This window comes from Spermophilus citellus, assembly GCF_964194105.1.
Source record: "Spermophilus citellus genome assembly, chromosome: 6".
In the NCBI taxonomy this organism is placed as follows: Eukaryota; Metazoa; Chordata; class Mammalia; order Rodentia; family Sciuridae; genus Spermophilus; species Spermophilus citellus.
The window spans coordinates 82375915-82395068 of NC_138187.1; the positions used below are offsets into that span (position 1 = coordinate 82375915).

A 19154-nucleotide genomic window follows, 5' to 3' on the forward strand; every position below is an offset into this window, starting at 1 on the left:
TAGTAAAATGTATAGTTTATTCTACAAAACAGATAGTGTCCCACACAACATGATACTATAACAGTATCTCCTTGCCTTTATTACTGATGGCTTTATAAATGGGCACATGTCCAAATCCAGGATTTTTGAGATGTGAGGTGATATCATTAAGGGTCATCTGGGGATATTTTCTGCCTCCTAAGAAGGAGACAGGGAAAGATGGTCTCTGTCTTCCCTGAGACTCTGTGTTTACCATATTGCCTGAAACTGGTCTGGTCTCCTTGTGACCTTATAAAGCACTCCATCCTGAGAAAGACAGAGCTGAGAGAGTGAAGAATGGGGTTCCCGATGACATAATCAAGTCACTAAGTCAGTCGACATTAGAGCCTACCCTTTCTCTGGACTTGTTAGGTGAAATGATAAATTTCCATATTTACTAAATTTCCATATTTACTAAGCCAATTTGAGATTTCTGTGTTACAGCCAAAGGCACTGTTGTTGATGCATGCACCCTCATCTGGGTAGCTGCTTTTCATCTGTGAAGGTGCTTTCTTATACTTCCCCTTGTTTGACCCTGAACTACAGCAAATCCTCTGAGAGTGGATGGCTTTCCTCCCCTTCCCTTCCTCTGTACTCTGGCTGGGTAAGGTGTCCCACCTTGTGCTTCTATACCCTGTATATTTCTCTATTTTTAAATTTGCCACTTAGAACCATAGTTTCCTATTTGGTCTTTATAAGTAAAAAAAATAAATATGGATGGACAGGGTCTTTGAGAAGCAGAACCCTGTCTTTGTCTGTTTCGTAGACCTACTGCTTTGGGTATAGCAGTTCATTGGCTGTAAATCAAATGAACAAACCTCCCTTCATTTTGCTGAACAGAGGAAATTTAATTAGTTTTAGATTAATTTCAAATTGTTTTAATATCCAAGTACCCAGTACTTTAGTATTTGACTTAGCCCAGGAATGAATTTCAGAGCAGGTTGAGAAGACTGATGATAGCATGTCCTTCAAACACACATCAGATTGTGCATTGTTTTTCTGACCTGAACTATTGCCAACTAATGAACGGCGGTGAGCTTGACAATAAATACCTGATTTATAACTGGGGTGCAACCAGTCTGTGTTGCTAGTTGAGTTGAGAGCCATATGTTTGAACAATCTGGCTGGGTATTAATAAGGACTTCTGTTTGAAATTTAAAAACAGCAACAAAATTTAAAAATTAAAAAAAAACAAAAACAAAACACTCCTCACTGCTGCATAAGCAGGGTCATTATTCTCCTCAGAGAATAATTTTGGCTCTACTCAAAGACAGTTTCAAATGGAGACCTTGATAGTTAACTTAAAAATCTCATAATTCCCTTGTTTTTAAAAAAATGGTTACAATGAATAGAGACTACATTAAAAGTTGCTCAAACAAGTGTAAGTAAAGAACTTTTCTAGCCATTAAAGAAAAAAAATTGGTGAACTAGTATCTTTGAGAAATTATCTTCCTGGGATATCTTCTAAAATAAGTTAGATTAAAAAATAAGCCTAGATAATAAATAAAAATCATTTTAGGTTGGATAGCTAACAAAATGACAGCACTGGTTTTAGATTATTTGGTTTGTTGATTTCTTTTCAGCAATAATTAGAAATGAGAGCCATTTGGCCACTTAAATGCAAGTCTGGCATCAAATACCAACATTTCATATAAAGCGTTATTTATATTCTGTTCTCCGTGGTAAGAGGACATGGGTTCAGTTCACCTTAAAAATGCTTAGTGGGGCCAGGTGTGGCGGTGCATGCCCGTAATCCCAGTGGCTCAGGAAGCTGAGGCAGGAGGATCATAAGTTCAAAGCCAGCCTCAGCAATGGTGAGGTGCTAAGCAACTCAGGGAGACCCTGTCTCTAAATAAAATACAAAGAAGGGCTGGGGATGTGGCTCAATGGTTGAGTGTCCCTGAGTTCAATCCCTGGCACCCCCACCAAAAAATTGATTAGTGGGTTATTATCTGAATTAAAACCTGAGGAATGTGGATGTCTGCATACATTAAGAAACTTTTTTGAGGGTAGAAAGAATACCATGTGGTAAACCACAAACTGCAGAATCTAGTAATCAGTGCCCTCATTTTATGTTCAAATCAAGTGTTCAGAAAAGGCAACTGCTGGCAGTAAAGAGTTTTGTAATAAATTTTACTTTAATTTCTCATGTCATAAAACAGATCGTGAGCTCATGTGGGACACTGAAGATCTTAGAAGGCTGTCAGGCATCTCGTACTCAGAATTCCCAAAATTAAACCCTACCACCTCACCCATTGCTAGAAATCTGTTATAGATCAAGAGTTTCCTGTCTTAGAAAAAGTCACCTGCATCTACTCATTGCTCAAGCCAGAACTTAGGGTCATCCTTAAGTCTTTGCTTGTCCTTACCTCCTAGTATATAGCTAATCACAAAACTTGTCTCTGTTAGGTCCTCTGCTTGTGCTTAGTCCTGCTTGTCACCTCTTGCCTGGGCCCCTGAAATTGACTTCTCTGAATCCTTACATCTAGTCTTGTTTTCTTCCCTCCAGTCCATTCTGTAACAAGGGGGAGTCTTTCCACAAACATATCTGATTCTCCCACTTTATTTTTGTTATTTCATTCAATGACTTCCTCTAGTGACATAGAATAAGCTCTTTATTTTATTAATTTTAAAAGATTTTATTTTAATTGTACAAATTTGCGGGCACAGTTTTGTTTTGTTTTGGTATTAGGGACCGAACTCAGGGGCACTCAACCACTGAGCCACATCCCCAGCCCTATTTTGTATTTTATTTAGAGACAGGGTCCCACTGAGTTGCTAGTGCCTCGCTTTTGCTGAGGCTGGCTTTGAACTCACAATCCTCCTGCCTCAGCCTCCTGAGCTGCTGGGATTACATGTGTGTGCCACTGTGCCTGGCTCTGCGGGGTACAGTTTTAATTACACGTATAAAGTGTATAATGACCAAATCAGAGCAGTTGATTCAACACATACGGATTGAATCAAAGGAATTGACATTTCCATCTGCTTATCATTACTTTGTGTTTGGAGTCTTTGATCTCTCTTCTTAGTTATTTGTAATATATACAACAGATTATAGTCCCTACAATGTGATAAATAGAATACTAGAACATATTTCTACCTGTGTTTGGTAATCACTATTCATCCTCCCTCTATCTTATTCCTACCCTCTCTTCTTAGCCTCTAATAATCTTTATTAAATGTTCTGATTAACTGTAAGAAAGAACATTCGATTTTTGTCTTCCTATGTCTGATTTATTTCACTTACTATAATGACCTCAAGTGCCATCCATTTCACTGCAAATGATAGTATTCCATGTAATATATGTATATATATATAGTGTGTGTGTATATATATGCCACATTTTCTTTATCCACTCATCCATTGATGGACATCTAGTTTGATTCCTGTATTCAGTTATTGTGAATAATGCTTCAATAAACATATATTTCTTTGGTATACTTTTGTCTTTACCTTTGGATAATATACCCAATAGTGGGATTAATGTATCATAGAGTAGCTTTGTTTTTAATTTTTCAAGGAACCTCCATACTGGTTTTTCATAATGGCAGTAATAATTTATCCTCCCACCAACAGTGTATGAGGGCTCCATTTTTTCCACATCTTCACCAGTATTTGTTATTTTTTTGGATTTTTGAAAATAACTGTTGTAACTAGGTTGGGGTGATATCTCCTTGTGGTTTTGAGTTGCATTTCTCTGATGGCTAATGCTGTTGAGTATTTTTCATAAATTTGTTGGTCATTTGAATTACTTTAGAATAAGCTCTTAATGACTAATGCCTCCTTTATATCCTTTGGTGCTCACCTGGAACCTGTCTTCCTGTTACCTATTAGCCACATCAGTCTCTTGCAGTCCCTTAAATGTGCCACAGTCTTTCTCAGAGCTCTTATGCATATTACTGAGGAAGTACTTTAAAGTTTATTAATATGAATTTCTCTTTCACTTACCCAAGAGTACAGTCCTAACCCCCCTGTGCCTGATGCAACATTTCTAGGGGAAGATTTATTATTGCAGAAGGAATGCAGAAAAATGACTGGGGTAATATTCAGCTTTTAACCTTCAAATATAGGAATTTGTAGTAAGGCCCAGGCTGTCTCCTGAAAAAGTCTGTCCAAATTGCTTTAGCATATGAAAAGAGAATTTCCAGGGTAATACCATACGGTTCATGTAAAAGGGTGGAAAGAAGAGAGAAACCCTTTGCAAATTCTAGGATGATTATGGGAAGATGAAACAAAGCGTGGCAGGAGAGCAAGCTGAGCTTTTAACAAGTGAAGATGACAGTGAGGACAGGAAGATGTCCCTAAACCTCACACTTCCACTCCCATTCACTGCACAGAGGAGGCCACTTCATTGTCAGCTGCAGTACAGAGTGGGGTAAGCCATGTCCTTGTTACCATGGAGCAGCAGAGTGATTAGGCAGAGGAAAGACTCAAGGTTAACTTCCCCAAATCTTTACCCTTAGTTTCTAGAAACTTCAAAGTAACTAATAATCTGGCTGAAGAGTGTCTAGAAGGTGTTTCTTAGGGGACCAGGTGGTCGTGTGAGGCACAGCTCAGATTGCCTGGGCCAGGTCTGAAGGTGAGGCATAGCCAGACCTCAGAGCGTTCTCAGCTCCTGCTGGAGCCACCCTGAGCCTTAATCTGCCAAGAGGAACTAAGAAAGTCTGCTGTATGAGAAGAACAGACCACAAGCTCGGTGGCTGCAGATGCCAGCACAGGAAGCCAGTCAGGCAGACAAAAGCACATGGCCCCAGAGACTAGAGACCCACCCTTCCTCTTCTCCCTGCCTCAAGGTCTTTAAGGAGGAGGGATGACCTCTGAAAGATGGAGCAAACACTTATCCAAGACAAACTGAACTCTACTGAAAAGGGCTTTCAGATTAATCATTTCTGACTCAGCTTTACTTTCCTCCCAGACAGTTATGAGGAGCCATAATTATAGGCAAAATGAAGAAATGGAAAATTCTCTATGAATCAAGAGTAGATATTGAATTTTTGACCAGTTCTAGGTATGATACTTTATCTGCATAGAAACCTCCCAACTCCTGTACACCATTAACTTCTGTGTGCCTGACTGTGCACCTCTCCAACACCCTGTACTTCATTTCACCATTTGTCAAACTTTATTATAACGATATGTTTTATTTGACTGCTGTTCTGCTAAGCTTTAAACTTCACGGTGACAGGGTCACTTTGTTCCTAGAACCCATCATGGTACTGACAAATGGAAAATGCTTGTAAGTACTGTCAAATGAATGAATGAATGACAGGGAGGATTTTCGATGCAATTGTGTGACCATGGGAAAGTCTCTTTAAAATCTCCAGGCACATCAATCTGTTCATCTAACAGTGTGGAAAAGGATATTTACTACTTCCTAAGGTTGGTGCTACTGAGTAAATAGGATGCTAGGTGTAAACTATTTGGCATAATAACTGACACATGATAATCCTGAAAATCTGAGCTATTATCATTGCCCTGAAGTAGTAATCCCACCCCGCTTCCTACTGAGTACTGTACACATAGTAATTCCTTGATAAAGGGTGGTAAGAGATTAAAACTCTTAGTTCCAGGGGTCTCTCTATGTTAAAAAAAAAACAAGCAAACAATTTCTCTATGCTATAATAAATTCAGTTATTAGTTTAAATATCAAGCAAATTAATTACACTAAAAATACGATTCATTTGCTAATACTAGTCATGAATACAACCTTTAAGAAAACCTTTTTTTTTCTCTCTCTGTTAAGTGGAATACACTTTTACAGAAAACCACTGGACACCTTAGAGAGCAAAAAGGCAAGTGAGCTTGTAAACATTATTAATGAAATGCATTAGCAGTTGCTGGTATCTGATCAGTCCATAAATAATATGACTTCCCAGGAGATAAACCCCTTTAGGCAAGTCAACGAATGTCTGAAAAAAGTAGTCCTTATCTTGAATAGAAGATGAAAGAGAAGCTAAATTTAAAGGGCAGTCCTCGGTTCTCATTTCTATAGATTTCTCTCTGGGGAACTTGATTTCTAATAGGATAGTTAACATTTCAATATAGAAGTACAGAACGTACTTTTTTGTGATTTATTTAGACATTGTTCTTATGACAGAATATTTTATGGCTTTAAATCTCTTCTTGCCCACATGCCCCATTTTAGACCAAATCCCCAATGCATAACGTAGGTCAAAGAGAAGTTGTGATTTAATAACCCACTTTTTAGCATCAAGGGAAGCAGGTACACCTGAACTTTAAAACTAGGAAGAATCCTTCATTCCTTTCATACTTGCTTAATAATTCAGGAAAAAAAAAGCCATTAGCTGAGACAAGCAAGTCTGGGAATAGGGGGTGCAGCTCAGCACACAGTTTGGAGACTGGTGGAATGAGGAAGGTGTCCAGGCTGGGAGCTCATTGGTAGTGGTGTCCTGGGATTGAGTGCTGGGTCCCCCCGTGGGAAGAGCAGGACATTCTTGTGGGGTGATGGCGGTGACCATAGTTGGGTTGTGAGAGCTGAAGCAAGGTGAGGGGAGCATATGCACAGGGATGGGGGTGAAGGCATAACATTAGGAACTTTATCAAGAAATACTCTGGGACACTGAAAGCAGGGATCTTTACTTAAAATTTTAAAAAGTTAATTCTTAAGAAAAAAGAATTATAAATATGAAAAAGGGAATAAAGTGAACCCAGTGGCATTGGGTTGGAATTAAAGATACAGTGTGAGCTCATGGTTTTCAATATATACAAACAAAAGCATAATATGTGTATGTGATAGATCTCTGTAGAGAGTTTAACTAGCTGTTACTATTAAGAGGTATTGGGAGATTTGACACCCCCAAGAGAGAGCATATCAAGCCCTTAGCTCTTGGCTTTTACATACAGTTCTCAACTATAAGGAATTAAGGATTCTTGGAGTATTTGATTGATTTTAGGGCTACAGAAGGAATTTATGGGTATCTAGAAAGTTAAAAAAATTTCAAAGAACTATGAAGGCTCTTCAAAGAGACATAGATGGCAATTTGAGATAATTCTCACTGATCAGATCTAAGACAATTTGAGCATCCAAATAATGATAATAAATGGTAGTAATGAGGCCAATCCATTGAAGAAAATAGAAATCTGCTAATCCATGTAGGCATGTACATGTGCGTGCATGTGCACACACACACACACACACACACACACACACACACACATATGTGAATAAATAAAGAGAAGCAAAAACTTTTCCCTATGGAAGAATGCCAGCTAATAAATACAGAAAGAATAATGAAAATTTAAAGATCATTTGGCAGCCATTATAGTAATAATTAATTCACACACAAATTTCAAAAATGCTAACATTAATGGGTTAAGTTTTGGAAAGAAATAAGATTAGTCTCATAGTTCAAAATAACTCTCTGCAAGATATTTATTAATAATAAACGATAAACTGTGTAGGGAAGAAGACTGGCAGGCGATTTTTAATGAGTGACCCAAATGAATGTAACTAGTCATGAGACAAACGAAAATCATGCCATTACCGAGGGGATAATGGCCAGCGTCTCATTAAGGGGTTCTTCTTCCTGCCCAGGATAATCCAGGCCACCCTAAAATTTACAATCTTAAATATTTAGTAAATAACAAAGCACAAATACTCAAAAATATACTTACAGAAAGTGAAGCCCCTGATAGACCTAGTCCACAAGGGTTCTGGAAGTAGACAAAGGCAAAATGGCTCCTCTGGCTTATTTAAAGGGGTACATCAAAGGCAGGGACAAGGTTTCCAGGGCAGAGCTTGCTTCAAGATGTTTTGCAGTCAGCAGGTTGATTGACATTTTGGCAGGTCACATCCATCTCAGGTGCTGTGTGGGATCTTTGGCAGAGCTTGAGGGGGAAGTTCACCTGCATCAGGTGGTCAGTCCTTGTCCAGGGTGCCACAGAAGGTTCCCAGTGCCAGACTTATCCCCTCAGGAGGCTACTATGCACAACAGTCCACACAGCCCACAGAGGGCTTTCGATACACCACCTGATGGGCTGCAATGAAAAGACCTCAGCATCATGTCTCTAATATTTCTACCAAAAATAAAGTTATGAGAGAGTATCCACCAAACCCAAACTGGGAACAATTCTTTAAATAACTGGCCTGAAATCTTAAAAAAAAAAAATGTCAAGTTCATGAGATTCAAGGAGAGTTGAAGAACTATTCCAGACTGAAAGAGATTAGAGAGACTGGCAACTAAAAGCAACAACTCATCTTGATTGTTTTGCTTAAAGAACATATTTGGGTTGGTTGCGGTGGTACATGCCTGTAATCCCAGCAGTTTTCATGAGTTCAAAGCCAGCCTCAGCAACAGCAAGGTGCTAAGCAACTCAGTGAGACTCTGTCTCTAAATAAAATACAAAATAGGGCTGGGGGTGTGGCTCAGTGATCGAGTGCCCCTGAATTCAATCCCCGGTAGCAAAAAAAAAAAAAAAAAAAAAAAAAAAGAACGTGGTATAGTTAATGAAATTTAAAAGACATCTGAAGATCAGATGATAGAAATGTTTCAGTTTAAACTTGCTGATTTTGACTATTGTATAGGGGGAATGTCCTTGTTTGTAATAATTCAACTAAAGTTTCCTGGGGTGAAAAAACATATGTGGATCACATACTCCCAAGTGGTTCAGAAAAAAATGCACATTGTATTTCTTTTGCCAACTTTCTCAAAGGTTGAAATTCTGTCAAAATTAAAAAAAAATCTATACAGTAGAGACTAGAGATGTAGCATATACACACACACTTATACATACACACATATATATTATACGTGCATGTATATACACACATACATATATACATACACATACATATATTATATGTGCATGTATATAGACACACACATATATACTAATTGAATGTTATGAATCTTGAGACTCTGAGACCTGGTGTCTTATAGAATGGAATTATATATTAAAAAAAGAGAAAACCATTTTTAATAATTGACAAAGCTTTAGAATTTTTCTACATAAATAAAAATTTAATACTTCGGGTAGGGTGTATTATTGAACTTTGCAGACATGACCCCTACCTTATTTGAAAGAAAGGACATTTATAATTATTTGTTATATAAAACTAAACCATGAATAAGTAGATTCTATAGTGATGTGATTCTGTTGAACCCCAGGTTCAAGTGTTTCAAACTGATCATGTTTCAAAGTTGAGTTAAGGCATTAGATATTATAGATAATGCTGTATACTTTAGACAAGTTTCTTTTAGTCATAAGGACCAGAAATCCAAACCAGCTCCAAAAATGGGAAGGATACAGAAGGCAATCTCATAGATGAGAACAGGGTTGAAGTGACTGAATCTGGGTCAGGGAAGTAGAAGGTAGAAGCCAAGACTGCTCCCTCTGTCTCTTGCTCTCTCCATGGAGAAACAGTCTCTCTGCTTCTTTATGAGTGTGTGCAGACCACCCTCTGGAGTTACAAATTGCCCAAAGCTACTCAAGAAACAGTAGCCTTCAACCTCCTCTGTTTGACTTTATGGGTCCAATGCCAACAGCTAACTGACCCAGATTTTTTAATCCCTCAAACTAAAAGGAATTTGGAGTAGGAGAACAAGCTCCTTTGTTCCAAGCTGGGTCAGATATTCTCTTTGCATCCATTTAGTTATGAACAGAGAAGGTTCCAGTAAGGCTGCCTAGGCCCTCTCCTTCTGCAAAAGACTGTGAATGAAGAAATTTTTTTCCCCAAGAGTGTTTTTGAAAGGGTGAGACAAATATTTTCTAAATATTCTAGAGAATTCTTTTTCTTATTGTTGCATGTTATGCATGTTACCCTGTGCTCTGACAGGTATTTAAAACTTTAGACTTTAGTTGCTAAAATTAAATTACATAACTAGATTATGTAAAAAATCTGTAATATAAGTTAAAAGTGAATTGCAGACATTTTGAAAGATTTGTGGTTTTGCTTAGCAACAGATAAAAAAAAGAATTTTGTATTTAGGGATTTATGTAATACAGAAACAAAATACTTTAATATAGCAGGAGAGATTTTAATAAGAGGTACCAAGTGTGCTTTTCTATGATGAGATAACTGAATGAATCAAAGAGGACTTCCTTATATTTCTAAGAATCACTTCTTTGCCTCTCAGTCTTTCTCATTGTAAAACAAGTGTTTTGAACTAGACCTGTAAATGATCTTAATCTGCAAATGAAAATTTTAAAAGCTTGAAGAGCTTTCACATGAATGAATGATTCTGTGGTAGAGAAGGAGAGAGGACAATGGGAGAGGTGAATTGGACAGAAGGTGATGATAAGATGAGACAAGGTATCAGTAATGAGAGTGCACCATGAATAACAAGTAGAGTGTGTACTCAGTTCTCTATAACTGAGGTCCAGTACAAGTGCATACTTCTGCAGACTTGAGTGGTGCAGGACTGGGGAGAGCCCTGGTAGAGCCCTGGCTTAGTATTTGCAAAGACCTGGGGTTTTTCCCTAGTACTCCAAACAAACAAACAAGAAAGAAAAAATAAAAAGAACTGAATGGTGCAGACAACTCTGGACACGATTCATAAGTCTAAAGCTGAGGAGAAGGTAGCAAGCAGTGAGATTTTGATATCTTTAGAGAAAACACCATACTTTCTTCATTTTAGGAGTGAACCCAGGGCTTGTGAATGAGCACATGTTCTATCACTAAGTCACATCCCTAGCCTGAACTACATCCTAAAGAAAGAGGTAAATCTAGAGCCAGGTAGAGCCAGACATTCCAACCTGGACTCATCTCATAGATTTCACCGAGTGTTAAAGCTGGGGAGAACTTAGAATATCATTTGTCACAGGGCCATCAGAAGATTTTTTTTTAAATTAATCAATTTATTTATTTTTATTATTTTTTACATACATCACAATAGAGGAGTGCATTACATTCATATTTTTTGCATTGCAATTCTTAATACACCTTTATACCATGATTTATCAAATCTCTGTTTGTATATAAGGTATGTTGACACCAAATTCACATTTTCATACATAAATTTTGTATAATGATGACCATCTCAATCTTCTGAAGGAGACCATCAGAAGATTTTTGGTCCCCCTTGTATGTCAAAAGGTTGTCTGAATATGAGTTTCCTAGTGAGAAAGGGTATAGCCTGCATGAGATTCACTAAGTAATTTTTGACCCATAAGCAATAAAGGATCATTGATTTATTCCTATCTTCCGAATTAACAAAGGGAAAAAAAAGTTTAGGGAGAGAAAGTGTTTTGTTGAAAGGTACACTTCAATGTATTTTTTTAATTAGAGATGTACAATAATTCTGAAAAATATCAACTGTGAAGTATTGCATATGTTTACTAAATACTATTTAAACAAGATTATCAGATAAGCATTGTTTATAAATAATATATGATTATTTATGTACTTTAAATCTTTTAAAAACATTTAAGAAGAGAGCTGTGTATTTGATGGGGAGGTCTTAGGCCTTTTTTATCCTAGGGCAGCTGTAGAATATTCTACTTTTTTTTGCCTTTTAAAAAAATAACACATTTTTATTGTGGTGTGTGTATGTATGTGTGTGTGTGTTTATAACATAAAATTTACTATTGTGACTGTTTTAATTGTATAACTGAGTGGTATTAAAGATATTCATGTTATTGTGCTACCATCACTACCATCTATCCATGGAACTCTCTTTACATTGCAAAACTGAAATTCTGTACTCATTATAACTCACCATTTTCTCCTCCTTCCAAACCCCAAAACCTATCATTGCATTTTGTTTCTATGAGTTTTACAACTCTCAGTACCTCATAAGGTGGAATTGTGTATTATTTGTCTTGTTGTTTACTGATTTATTTCACTTAGGATGATGTCCTTGAGATTTATCCATATAGTATGGCAAATATAGTGTGTGTCAAATTTTACTTTCTTTTTAAGGCTGAAGGATATTCCCTCATATCTACATGACACATTATGTCTATCTATTAATTTGTGGATGGAAACTTAGTTTGTGTAAATCTTTTGGCTATTACCAATAATGCTTCTAAAAACAAGGCATTACAAATAAATGTCTCATTGAGTCCTTTCACTCAGTTATTTTGGGTATTGCTGGATCATACAGTAATTCTCTTTTTATATTTTGAAGAACTGTAATACTGTTTTCTACAATTCCTGTACCATTTACACTCCCACAAGCAGTGCACAAGTGTTCTATTTTATTCTTATTCTCCTTAATGCTAGTTTCTGGGTTTTTTTGTTTTGTTTTGTTTTTTAATAGTAGCCGTGCTAATGGGTGTAAGGTTTTGGTTTGTATTTTTCTAATGATGTTGAACATCTTTTTCTCTGATTATTGGTCATTTGTATATTTTCTTTCTTTTTAAAATTTTTTGTTTTAATTAGTTACACATGATGGTACAATGACCTTGACACATCATACATTTGAATCAGATGGGATATAATTTCTCATTTTTCTGAGTGTACAGGTTGCAGAATCACATTGATCATGTAGTCACGTATATACACACAGTAATAATAATGTCTGTTTCATTCTATTGTCCTTCCTTTCCCCACTTCCCTTCTCTCCCCTCCCATCACTTCTCTCTACCCAATCTAAGGTGACACTATTCTTTTTTTTTTCTCACATCTTTATACGTGTATTTTGTATAACAGTGAGGGTCTCCTTCCACCTTCCATGCAATTCCCCTTCTCTTTGGAAAAATCTCTCTCCAAGTCTTTTGCGCATTTTAAAATCAGGTTGGTTGTTCTGTTGTCACTGAGTTTTAGGAGTTCTTTATATATTCTGAATGTTAATCCCTCATCAGATATACAATATGTAATGTTCTCCCATTCTGTGGCTTGCCTTTTTACCCTGTTAATTTTACTCTGTCAGTAGTGTCTTTTGATGGCCAAAGCTTTAGAGTTTCACAAAGTCCACTCTCTCTCTTTTCCCTGTATTACGTGTGCTTTTGGTGTCTTTTCTAGGGAATCATTCTAAAATCCAATGTCCAGAAGCTTTTCTCCTATGCTTTCTTCAAAGGGGTTTATAGATTTAGCTCCTATGTTTGATCCTTTGATCCATTTGGAGTCCGTTTTATTTAGTATATGGTGTTCAGTAAAGGTCCAACTTCAGTTTTTGCATGTGAATATCCAGTTTTCCCAGCACCATTTCTTGGAAAGACTGTGCTTTCCCCATTGAATAGTCTTGGTGCTCTTATCAAAAAAAAAAAAAAAAAATCAACTGATCACACATACAATTCTTTATTTCTTGCCTTTTTCTTCTATCCCATTGGCATGTATGTCTTTCTTTATGCCAGTACCATGGATTACCACATCTTTGAAATAAGTTTTAAGATCAAGAAGTGTGAATCCTCCAAATGTATGTTGTTTTTTTCAAAGATATTTTTGGATGTTTAGGGCTCCTTTAACTTTATGCAAACTTTAGGGTGGTCTTTCTATTTCTGCAAAAAATGTTATTGGAATTTTGATAGCAATTGCATTCAATTTGTAGATTCCTTTGGTAATATTGATATATTAACAATATTAATTCTTCCAATTCAAACAAGAATGTGTATCTATTTGTATCTTTTTTACAATTTATTTCAGTAAGGATTTGTAGTATTCAGCATATAGGTTCTTTTTATATGTATATATCATATGATTTGTGAAAGAGATCATTTTACTTCTTCCTTCGAATTTGGATATCATTTATTTATTTTTCTTGCTTAATTTCTCTGGCCAAGACTTCTAGTACCATGCTAAATGGAAGTGGTGTAGACAAGAGTCCTTTCCTTGTTCCTGATCTTAGAAGAAAAGCTTTCAGTCTTTTACCATTGAATAGCATGAAAAACTGAGTTTTTCAAATATTGATTTTATTATATTGTGGTTATTTCCTTCTATCTTGTGTGTGTGTGTGTGTGTGTGTGTGTAATCATGAAAGGATTTTGGATTTTGTCAAGTGTTTTTTCTATATCATGATGATTGTGTATTTTTTTCCTCTTAATTTTGTTAATATGTGGATTGATTTTTATTTATTGAAACTATACTTGCATTCCAGGAATAACTTTCACTTGGTTATTTATAGTGTATAATCCTTTTAAGATATATTTGAATTTGGTTTCCTAATATTTTGTTGAGGATTTTTTTTAAAGAGAGAGTGAGAGAGGAGAGAGAGAGAGAGAGAGAGAATTTTTAATATTTATTTTTTTAGTTCTCGGCGGACACAACATCTTTGTTGGTATGTGGTGCTAAGGATCGAACCCGGGCTGCACGCATGCCAGGCGAGCGCGCTACCGCTTGAGCCACATCCCCAGCCCTTGTTGAGGATTTTTATTATTCATATTCCTACGGGATAATGGTACATAAAATTTGGGAGATATTTTTCTGGCTTTGGTATGAGGGCAATGCTGGTCAAATGGAAAGAATAAGGAAAATTTTTTCTTCTTCTTCTAGTTAGTTTAAATGTTAATTCTTAAAAAAAATTCAGTCCAGACTTTTTTTCATTAGGAGATTTTGTGTTCTGATTTAATCTCCTTATTAACTATAGATCTACTCAGATTTTCTCCTTATTCACGATTCAGTCTTGGTATGTTGTGTGTTTCTTGGAGTGTGTATATTTCATCTGTGTTATCCAATTTGTTGTCATTCAGTTGTTCATAGTACTCTCATATAATCCTTTTTATATGTGTAGCATCAGTAGTAATGTCTCCATTTTCATTTTGGCCTTAATAATTTGAATTTTCTCTTTTTTCTTAGTGCGCTTAATGTTTGTAATTTTGTTCATCTTTTTGAAGAACTAGCACTTGGTTTAATGAAGTTTTTTCTTTTGTTTTTCTGTTTACTTCATTTATTCCTGCTTTCATCTTTATTTCCTACTTTCTGGTAACTTTGGGTTTAGTTTGTTCTTTTTCTAGCTCCTTAAGTTATAAAGTTAGGCTGTTCACTTGAAAGTTTTCATTTTTTTTTAAAAAATGTGTGTTTATAACTATAAATTCACCTATTGCTTGTGCTGCATTCCATGAGTTTTGGTATGTTATTTTCCTTTTCATTTGTATCAGTTATTTTGTTAATTTCCTTCTTGATTTCTTTTTGACCTGCTGGTTGTTGAAGAATGTCTTCTTTAATTTCCACAAATTTCTGAATTTCCTAGTTTCCCTTCTATAAAGTGATTTGTAACTTCATTCTATTATTATTATGGCCAGAGAATTTAATTTTGTATACCTTCATTTGTGCCTGTATGAATGTGTGTGCATGTGGTACTGGGAATTGAACCTAGGAACACTCTACCACTGAGTGCATCCTCAGCCTTATTTATTTATTTATTTATTTATTTATTTATTTATTTTATTTTGAGACAGCGTCTTGCTAAGTTGCTGGAGTCAAACTTATCCTCCTACTTTAGCCTCCCAAGTACTGAGATTATAGGTGTGTGCTACCATATCCTGCTATATCTATCTTTTTTAATTGATTGAGACTTATTTGTGGCCAACCCTGTAGTCTGTTCTGGGAAATGTCTCATGGGCACTTGGGAAGAATGTGTATTCTATTGTTCGGTAAATGTTGTGTCTATGTCTCTTAGATCTATTTCATTTATTGTGGTTTTTAAGAACTCTGTTTCCTTACTTATTTTGTGTCTAGTTGTTCTATCTATTGTTGAAAGTAGGGTATTAAATTCTTCAACTACTCTTTTAGAATTGCCTAGTTCTCCTTTCAATTTTTTCAGTTTTTTCTTAAGATATTTTGAGGTCCTAATATTAGGAGTGTAAATTTTTATAATTGTTACTTTTTCTATACCGAAACTATTTGTCTCTTGTAACTTTTTTTAAAAAGTTCATCTATTTATTTGATATTATATAGTCACTTCTTTATTTTGGTCATTTATTTACATGGAAGATTTTTCCCTTTCCTTTCACTTTCAACTTATTCATGTCCTTAAATCTAAAGTGAACCTCTTATAGATAGCATAGAGTTAGAACAGATTTTTTAAATTCATTATGCCAGTTTTTGTCTTTTAGAGAATTTATTTCATGGAAATTTAAGTAATTATTGATAAGGAAGAATCACTTGTTTCATTTTGCTCTGCTCTCTGTATGTCTGATAGCTGCATTTGTTCCTGTTTCTTACATTACTCTCTCTTTTTCTGTTTAGTTAATTCTGTTTTGTTACAAAGTATTCAAATTCCTTTCTCATTTCCTTTTATTTATGGTTACCTTGGAGATTACATTTTATGCCTTATAGTTGAACTTATACCAGCCTAACTTCAATAAAATATCAAAACTCTACTTCCATACATCTCTGTAAACAACCTTTCAATTATCAATAACATAGAATTACATTTTTATATATTGTGTATCCAAAATATAAACTAATAATTGTGCCCTTTATACATTAATCTCTTAAGCCCTATTGAAAGCTATTTATCACAGTTACAAACCAAATTACACTTATACTAGCTTTAATAGTAGATTTTTTAAAAAATATTGTTTTATTTGTAGATGGGTATAATACCTTCTTATTTTAGTTGCCCATTTTTTTATGTGGTGCCAGGGATCGAACCCAGTGCCTCAAGCATGCTAGGCAAGTGCTCTGCTGCTGAGCCACAACCCTAGCCCTAATAGTAGATTCTTGAAATGTGCATTCATCTCTTAAATTATGTAAAAAACAAAAATATAAATTATAAACCAAAGTTAAAACAAGAGTTGTTTTTATAATTTTCATTACATTTATCTTTACTGAATTGTTATTTCTTCATACAGCTTCCAGTTACAGCTTCCAGTTACTATTTAGTGACCTTTTATTTCAAAAAATAGGATTCTTTTTTAGCATTTCTTTTTCTTTCTTTTTTGAGGGGAGGGTACCAGGGATTGAACTCAGGGCACTCAACCACTGAGCCACATCCCCAGCCCTATTTTGTATTTTATTTAGAGAAAGGGTCTCACTGAGTTGCTTGGCACTTCACTTTTGCTAAGGCTGGCTTTGAACTCGTGATCCCTCCTGCCTCAGCCTCCAGAGCTGCTGGGATTACTGGTGTGCCCCACCATGCCAGGCTAGCGTTTCTTTTAAGACATTTCTTCAGCTTTTGTTAATCTGAGAATGTCTTAATTTTACCTTACTTTTGAAGGATAGTCTTGCTGGATATAGGTTTCTTGGACGAAATTTTTCAAAAAATTCAGCTCCACTGCCTCAGAGTTTCTGATGTCTTATTTATCATTTATCTGATAAGCCACTAGTCTCTTGCTATTTTCAAGATTATCTTCATCTTTGTCTTTTGACAATTTGATTATTATGTGTCTTGGTATAGATACCTTGGAATTCATCTTACATGGGATTCATTAAGATCTTGAATATTAATGTCTTATATCAAATTTAGGAAATTTTTGGACATTATTTCTTTGAATAATCTCTCTTCCTTCTTTCTCTCTCTTTTCTCCTTTTGGGATTCTCACACTGCGCATCTGTCCACTTGATGGTGTCCCATAGATTCCTTAGGCTCTGTTCACTTTTCTTCAATTGTTTTTTCTTCTGTTCTACACAATTGATAATTTCAATTGTTCTTTCTGCAAATTTACTGATTCTTTCCTTTACATGCTCAAATATGCTTTTGAATCAGTCTAGTAAATTTGTCACTTCTGTTATTGTACTTTTATTTCCAGAGTGTATTTTTAGGCAAATATTTTTTTAAATGTATTTCCGTTTTGTTCACATCTCATTTCCTAATGTTTTCAATATATTCCTTTAGTTCTCTGAGCATCTTTAAGACAGTTGTTTTAAAGTACTTGTGTAGCAAGTTCATCATCTCAGGGCTGGTTTCTGTTGGTTTACTTTTTTCCCCATGAGTGAGATATAATTTCCTGTGTCTTTGTATACCTTATGATTTTTTATTGTTGTTGCTGAAAAATAGATATTTTAATCTAATAATGTAGTAACTCTGGAAATCAGATTCTTCCTCATTCTCTAGGAATTTTATGATTTTTGTTTTGTTTTGTTTTGTTTTTGTTTGTTTTAAATTGTAGTCTTTCTCTTTGTCAGGAACCTAGAGTGTAAACTAAAGATCTTTTTAGGGCTGGGTATAGTAGTACATACCTGAAATCTCAGGAAATTATATCTCACTCAGTGACTGGGGAACCCAAGACAGGAGAATCCCAAGTTCAAGGCCAGACTTAGCAAATTAGGCCCTAAGCAACTTAGTAAGACCCTGTCTCAAAATAAAATTAAAAATATGTTTTTAAAAAGGGCTGAGGATGTAGCTCAATGGCAGAGCACCTCTGAATTCAATTCCTAGTACCAAAAAACAAACAAAAAATTTCTTCAGATACATGGTTGCTTTTGTTTTTATTGTTGTTTCTGCTTATTTGTTTACTTTTGCAGGGCAAAGGATCAAACCCAGGGCCTTGCATATTCTAGGCAAGCACCCTACCACTGATCTACATCCTCAGCTCTGTGTTCTTTTGAATGTCCTAGATTTAATATCTGGCTCTTAAAAAGGAAAAAGAGAATAACTAATGAGGGGAAAAATGAAAAGCAAAAAAAAAGTTCTGGTCCTTAGACCCCTAGAAGTTGCTGCAACTATGGTACATAATAAAATAATCATGTGTGACATGTCTGATAGGGAGTAAACCAGTCCATTTTAGTTTTGAGAGAACAACCCTAAGAGTTGTTACCAAAAAATGGAATCAAAGGCATTCCTATATATCAGTGACAAATCCTCTGAAATGGAAATGAGGACAACCACCCCATTCACAATATCCTCAAAAAAATAAAAACTTGGGAATCAACCTAACAAAAGAGGTGAAAGACCTATACAAACTACAGAGCCCTAAAGAGAGAAATAGAAGAAGACCTTAGAAGATGGAAAGATATACCCTGTTCATGGATAGGCAGAACTAACATCATCAAAATGGCGATATTACCAAAAGTACTCTCTAGGTTTAATGCAATGCCAATCAAAATCCCAACGGCATTCCTCGCAGAAATAGAAAAAGCAATCATGAAATTCATCTGGAAAAATAAAAGACCCAGAATAGCAAAAGCAATTCTAAGCAGGAAGAGTGAAATAGGCGGTATAGCGATACCAGATTTTTAAACTATACTACAGAGCAACAGTAACTAAAACAGCATGGTACTAGTACCAAAACAGGCAGGTAGACCAGTGGTACAGAATAGAGGACACAGAGACCAATCCACAAAATTACAACT

General features: G+C 35.6%; 1 protein-coding gene across 1 annotated transcript in view; it reads left to right on the forward strand.

Moving 5' to 3' along the window:
- Positions 1-19154, forward strand: part of MYO3A (myosin IIIA) — a gene marked incomplete at both ends in the record, with an annotated part of 197984 nt that overhangs the window by 17372 nt on the left and 161458 nt on the right. The window lies entirely within an intron of this gene.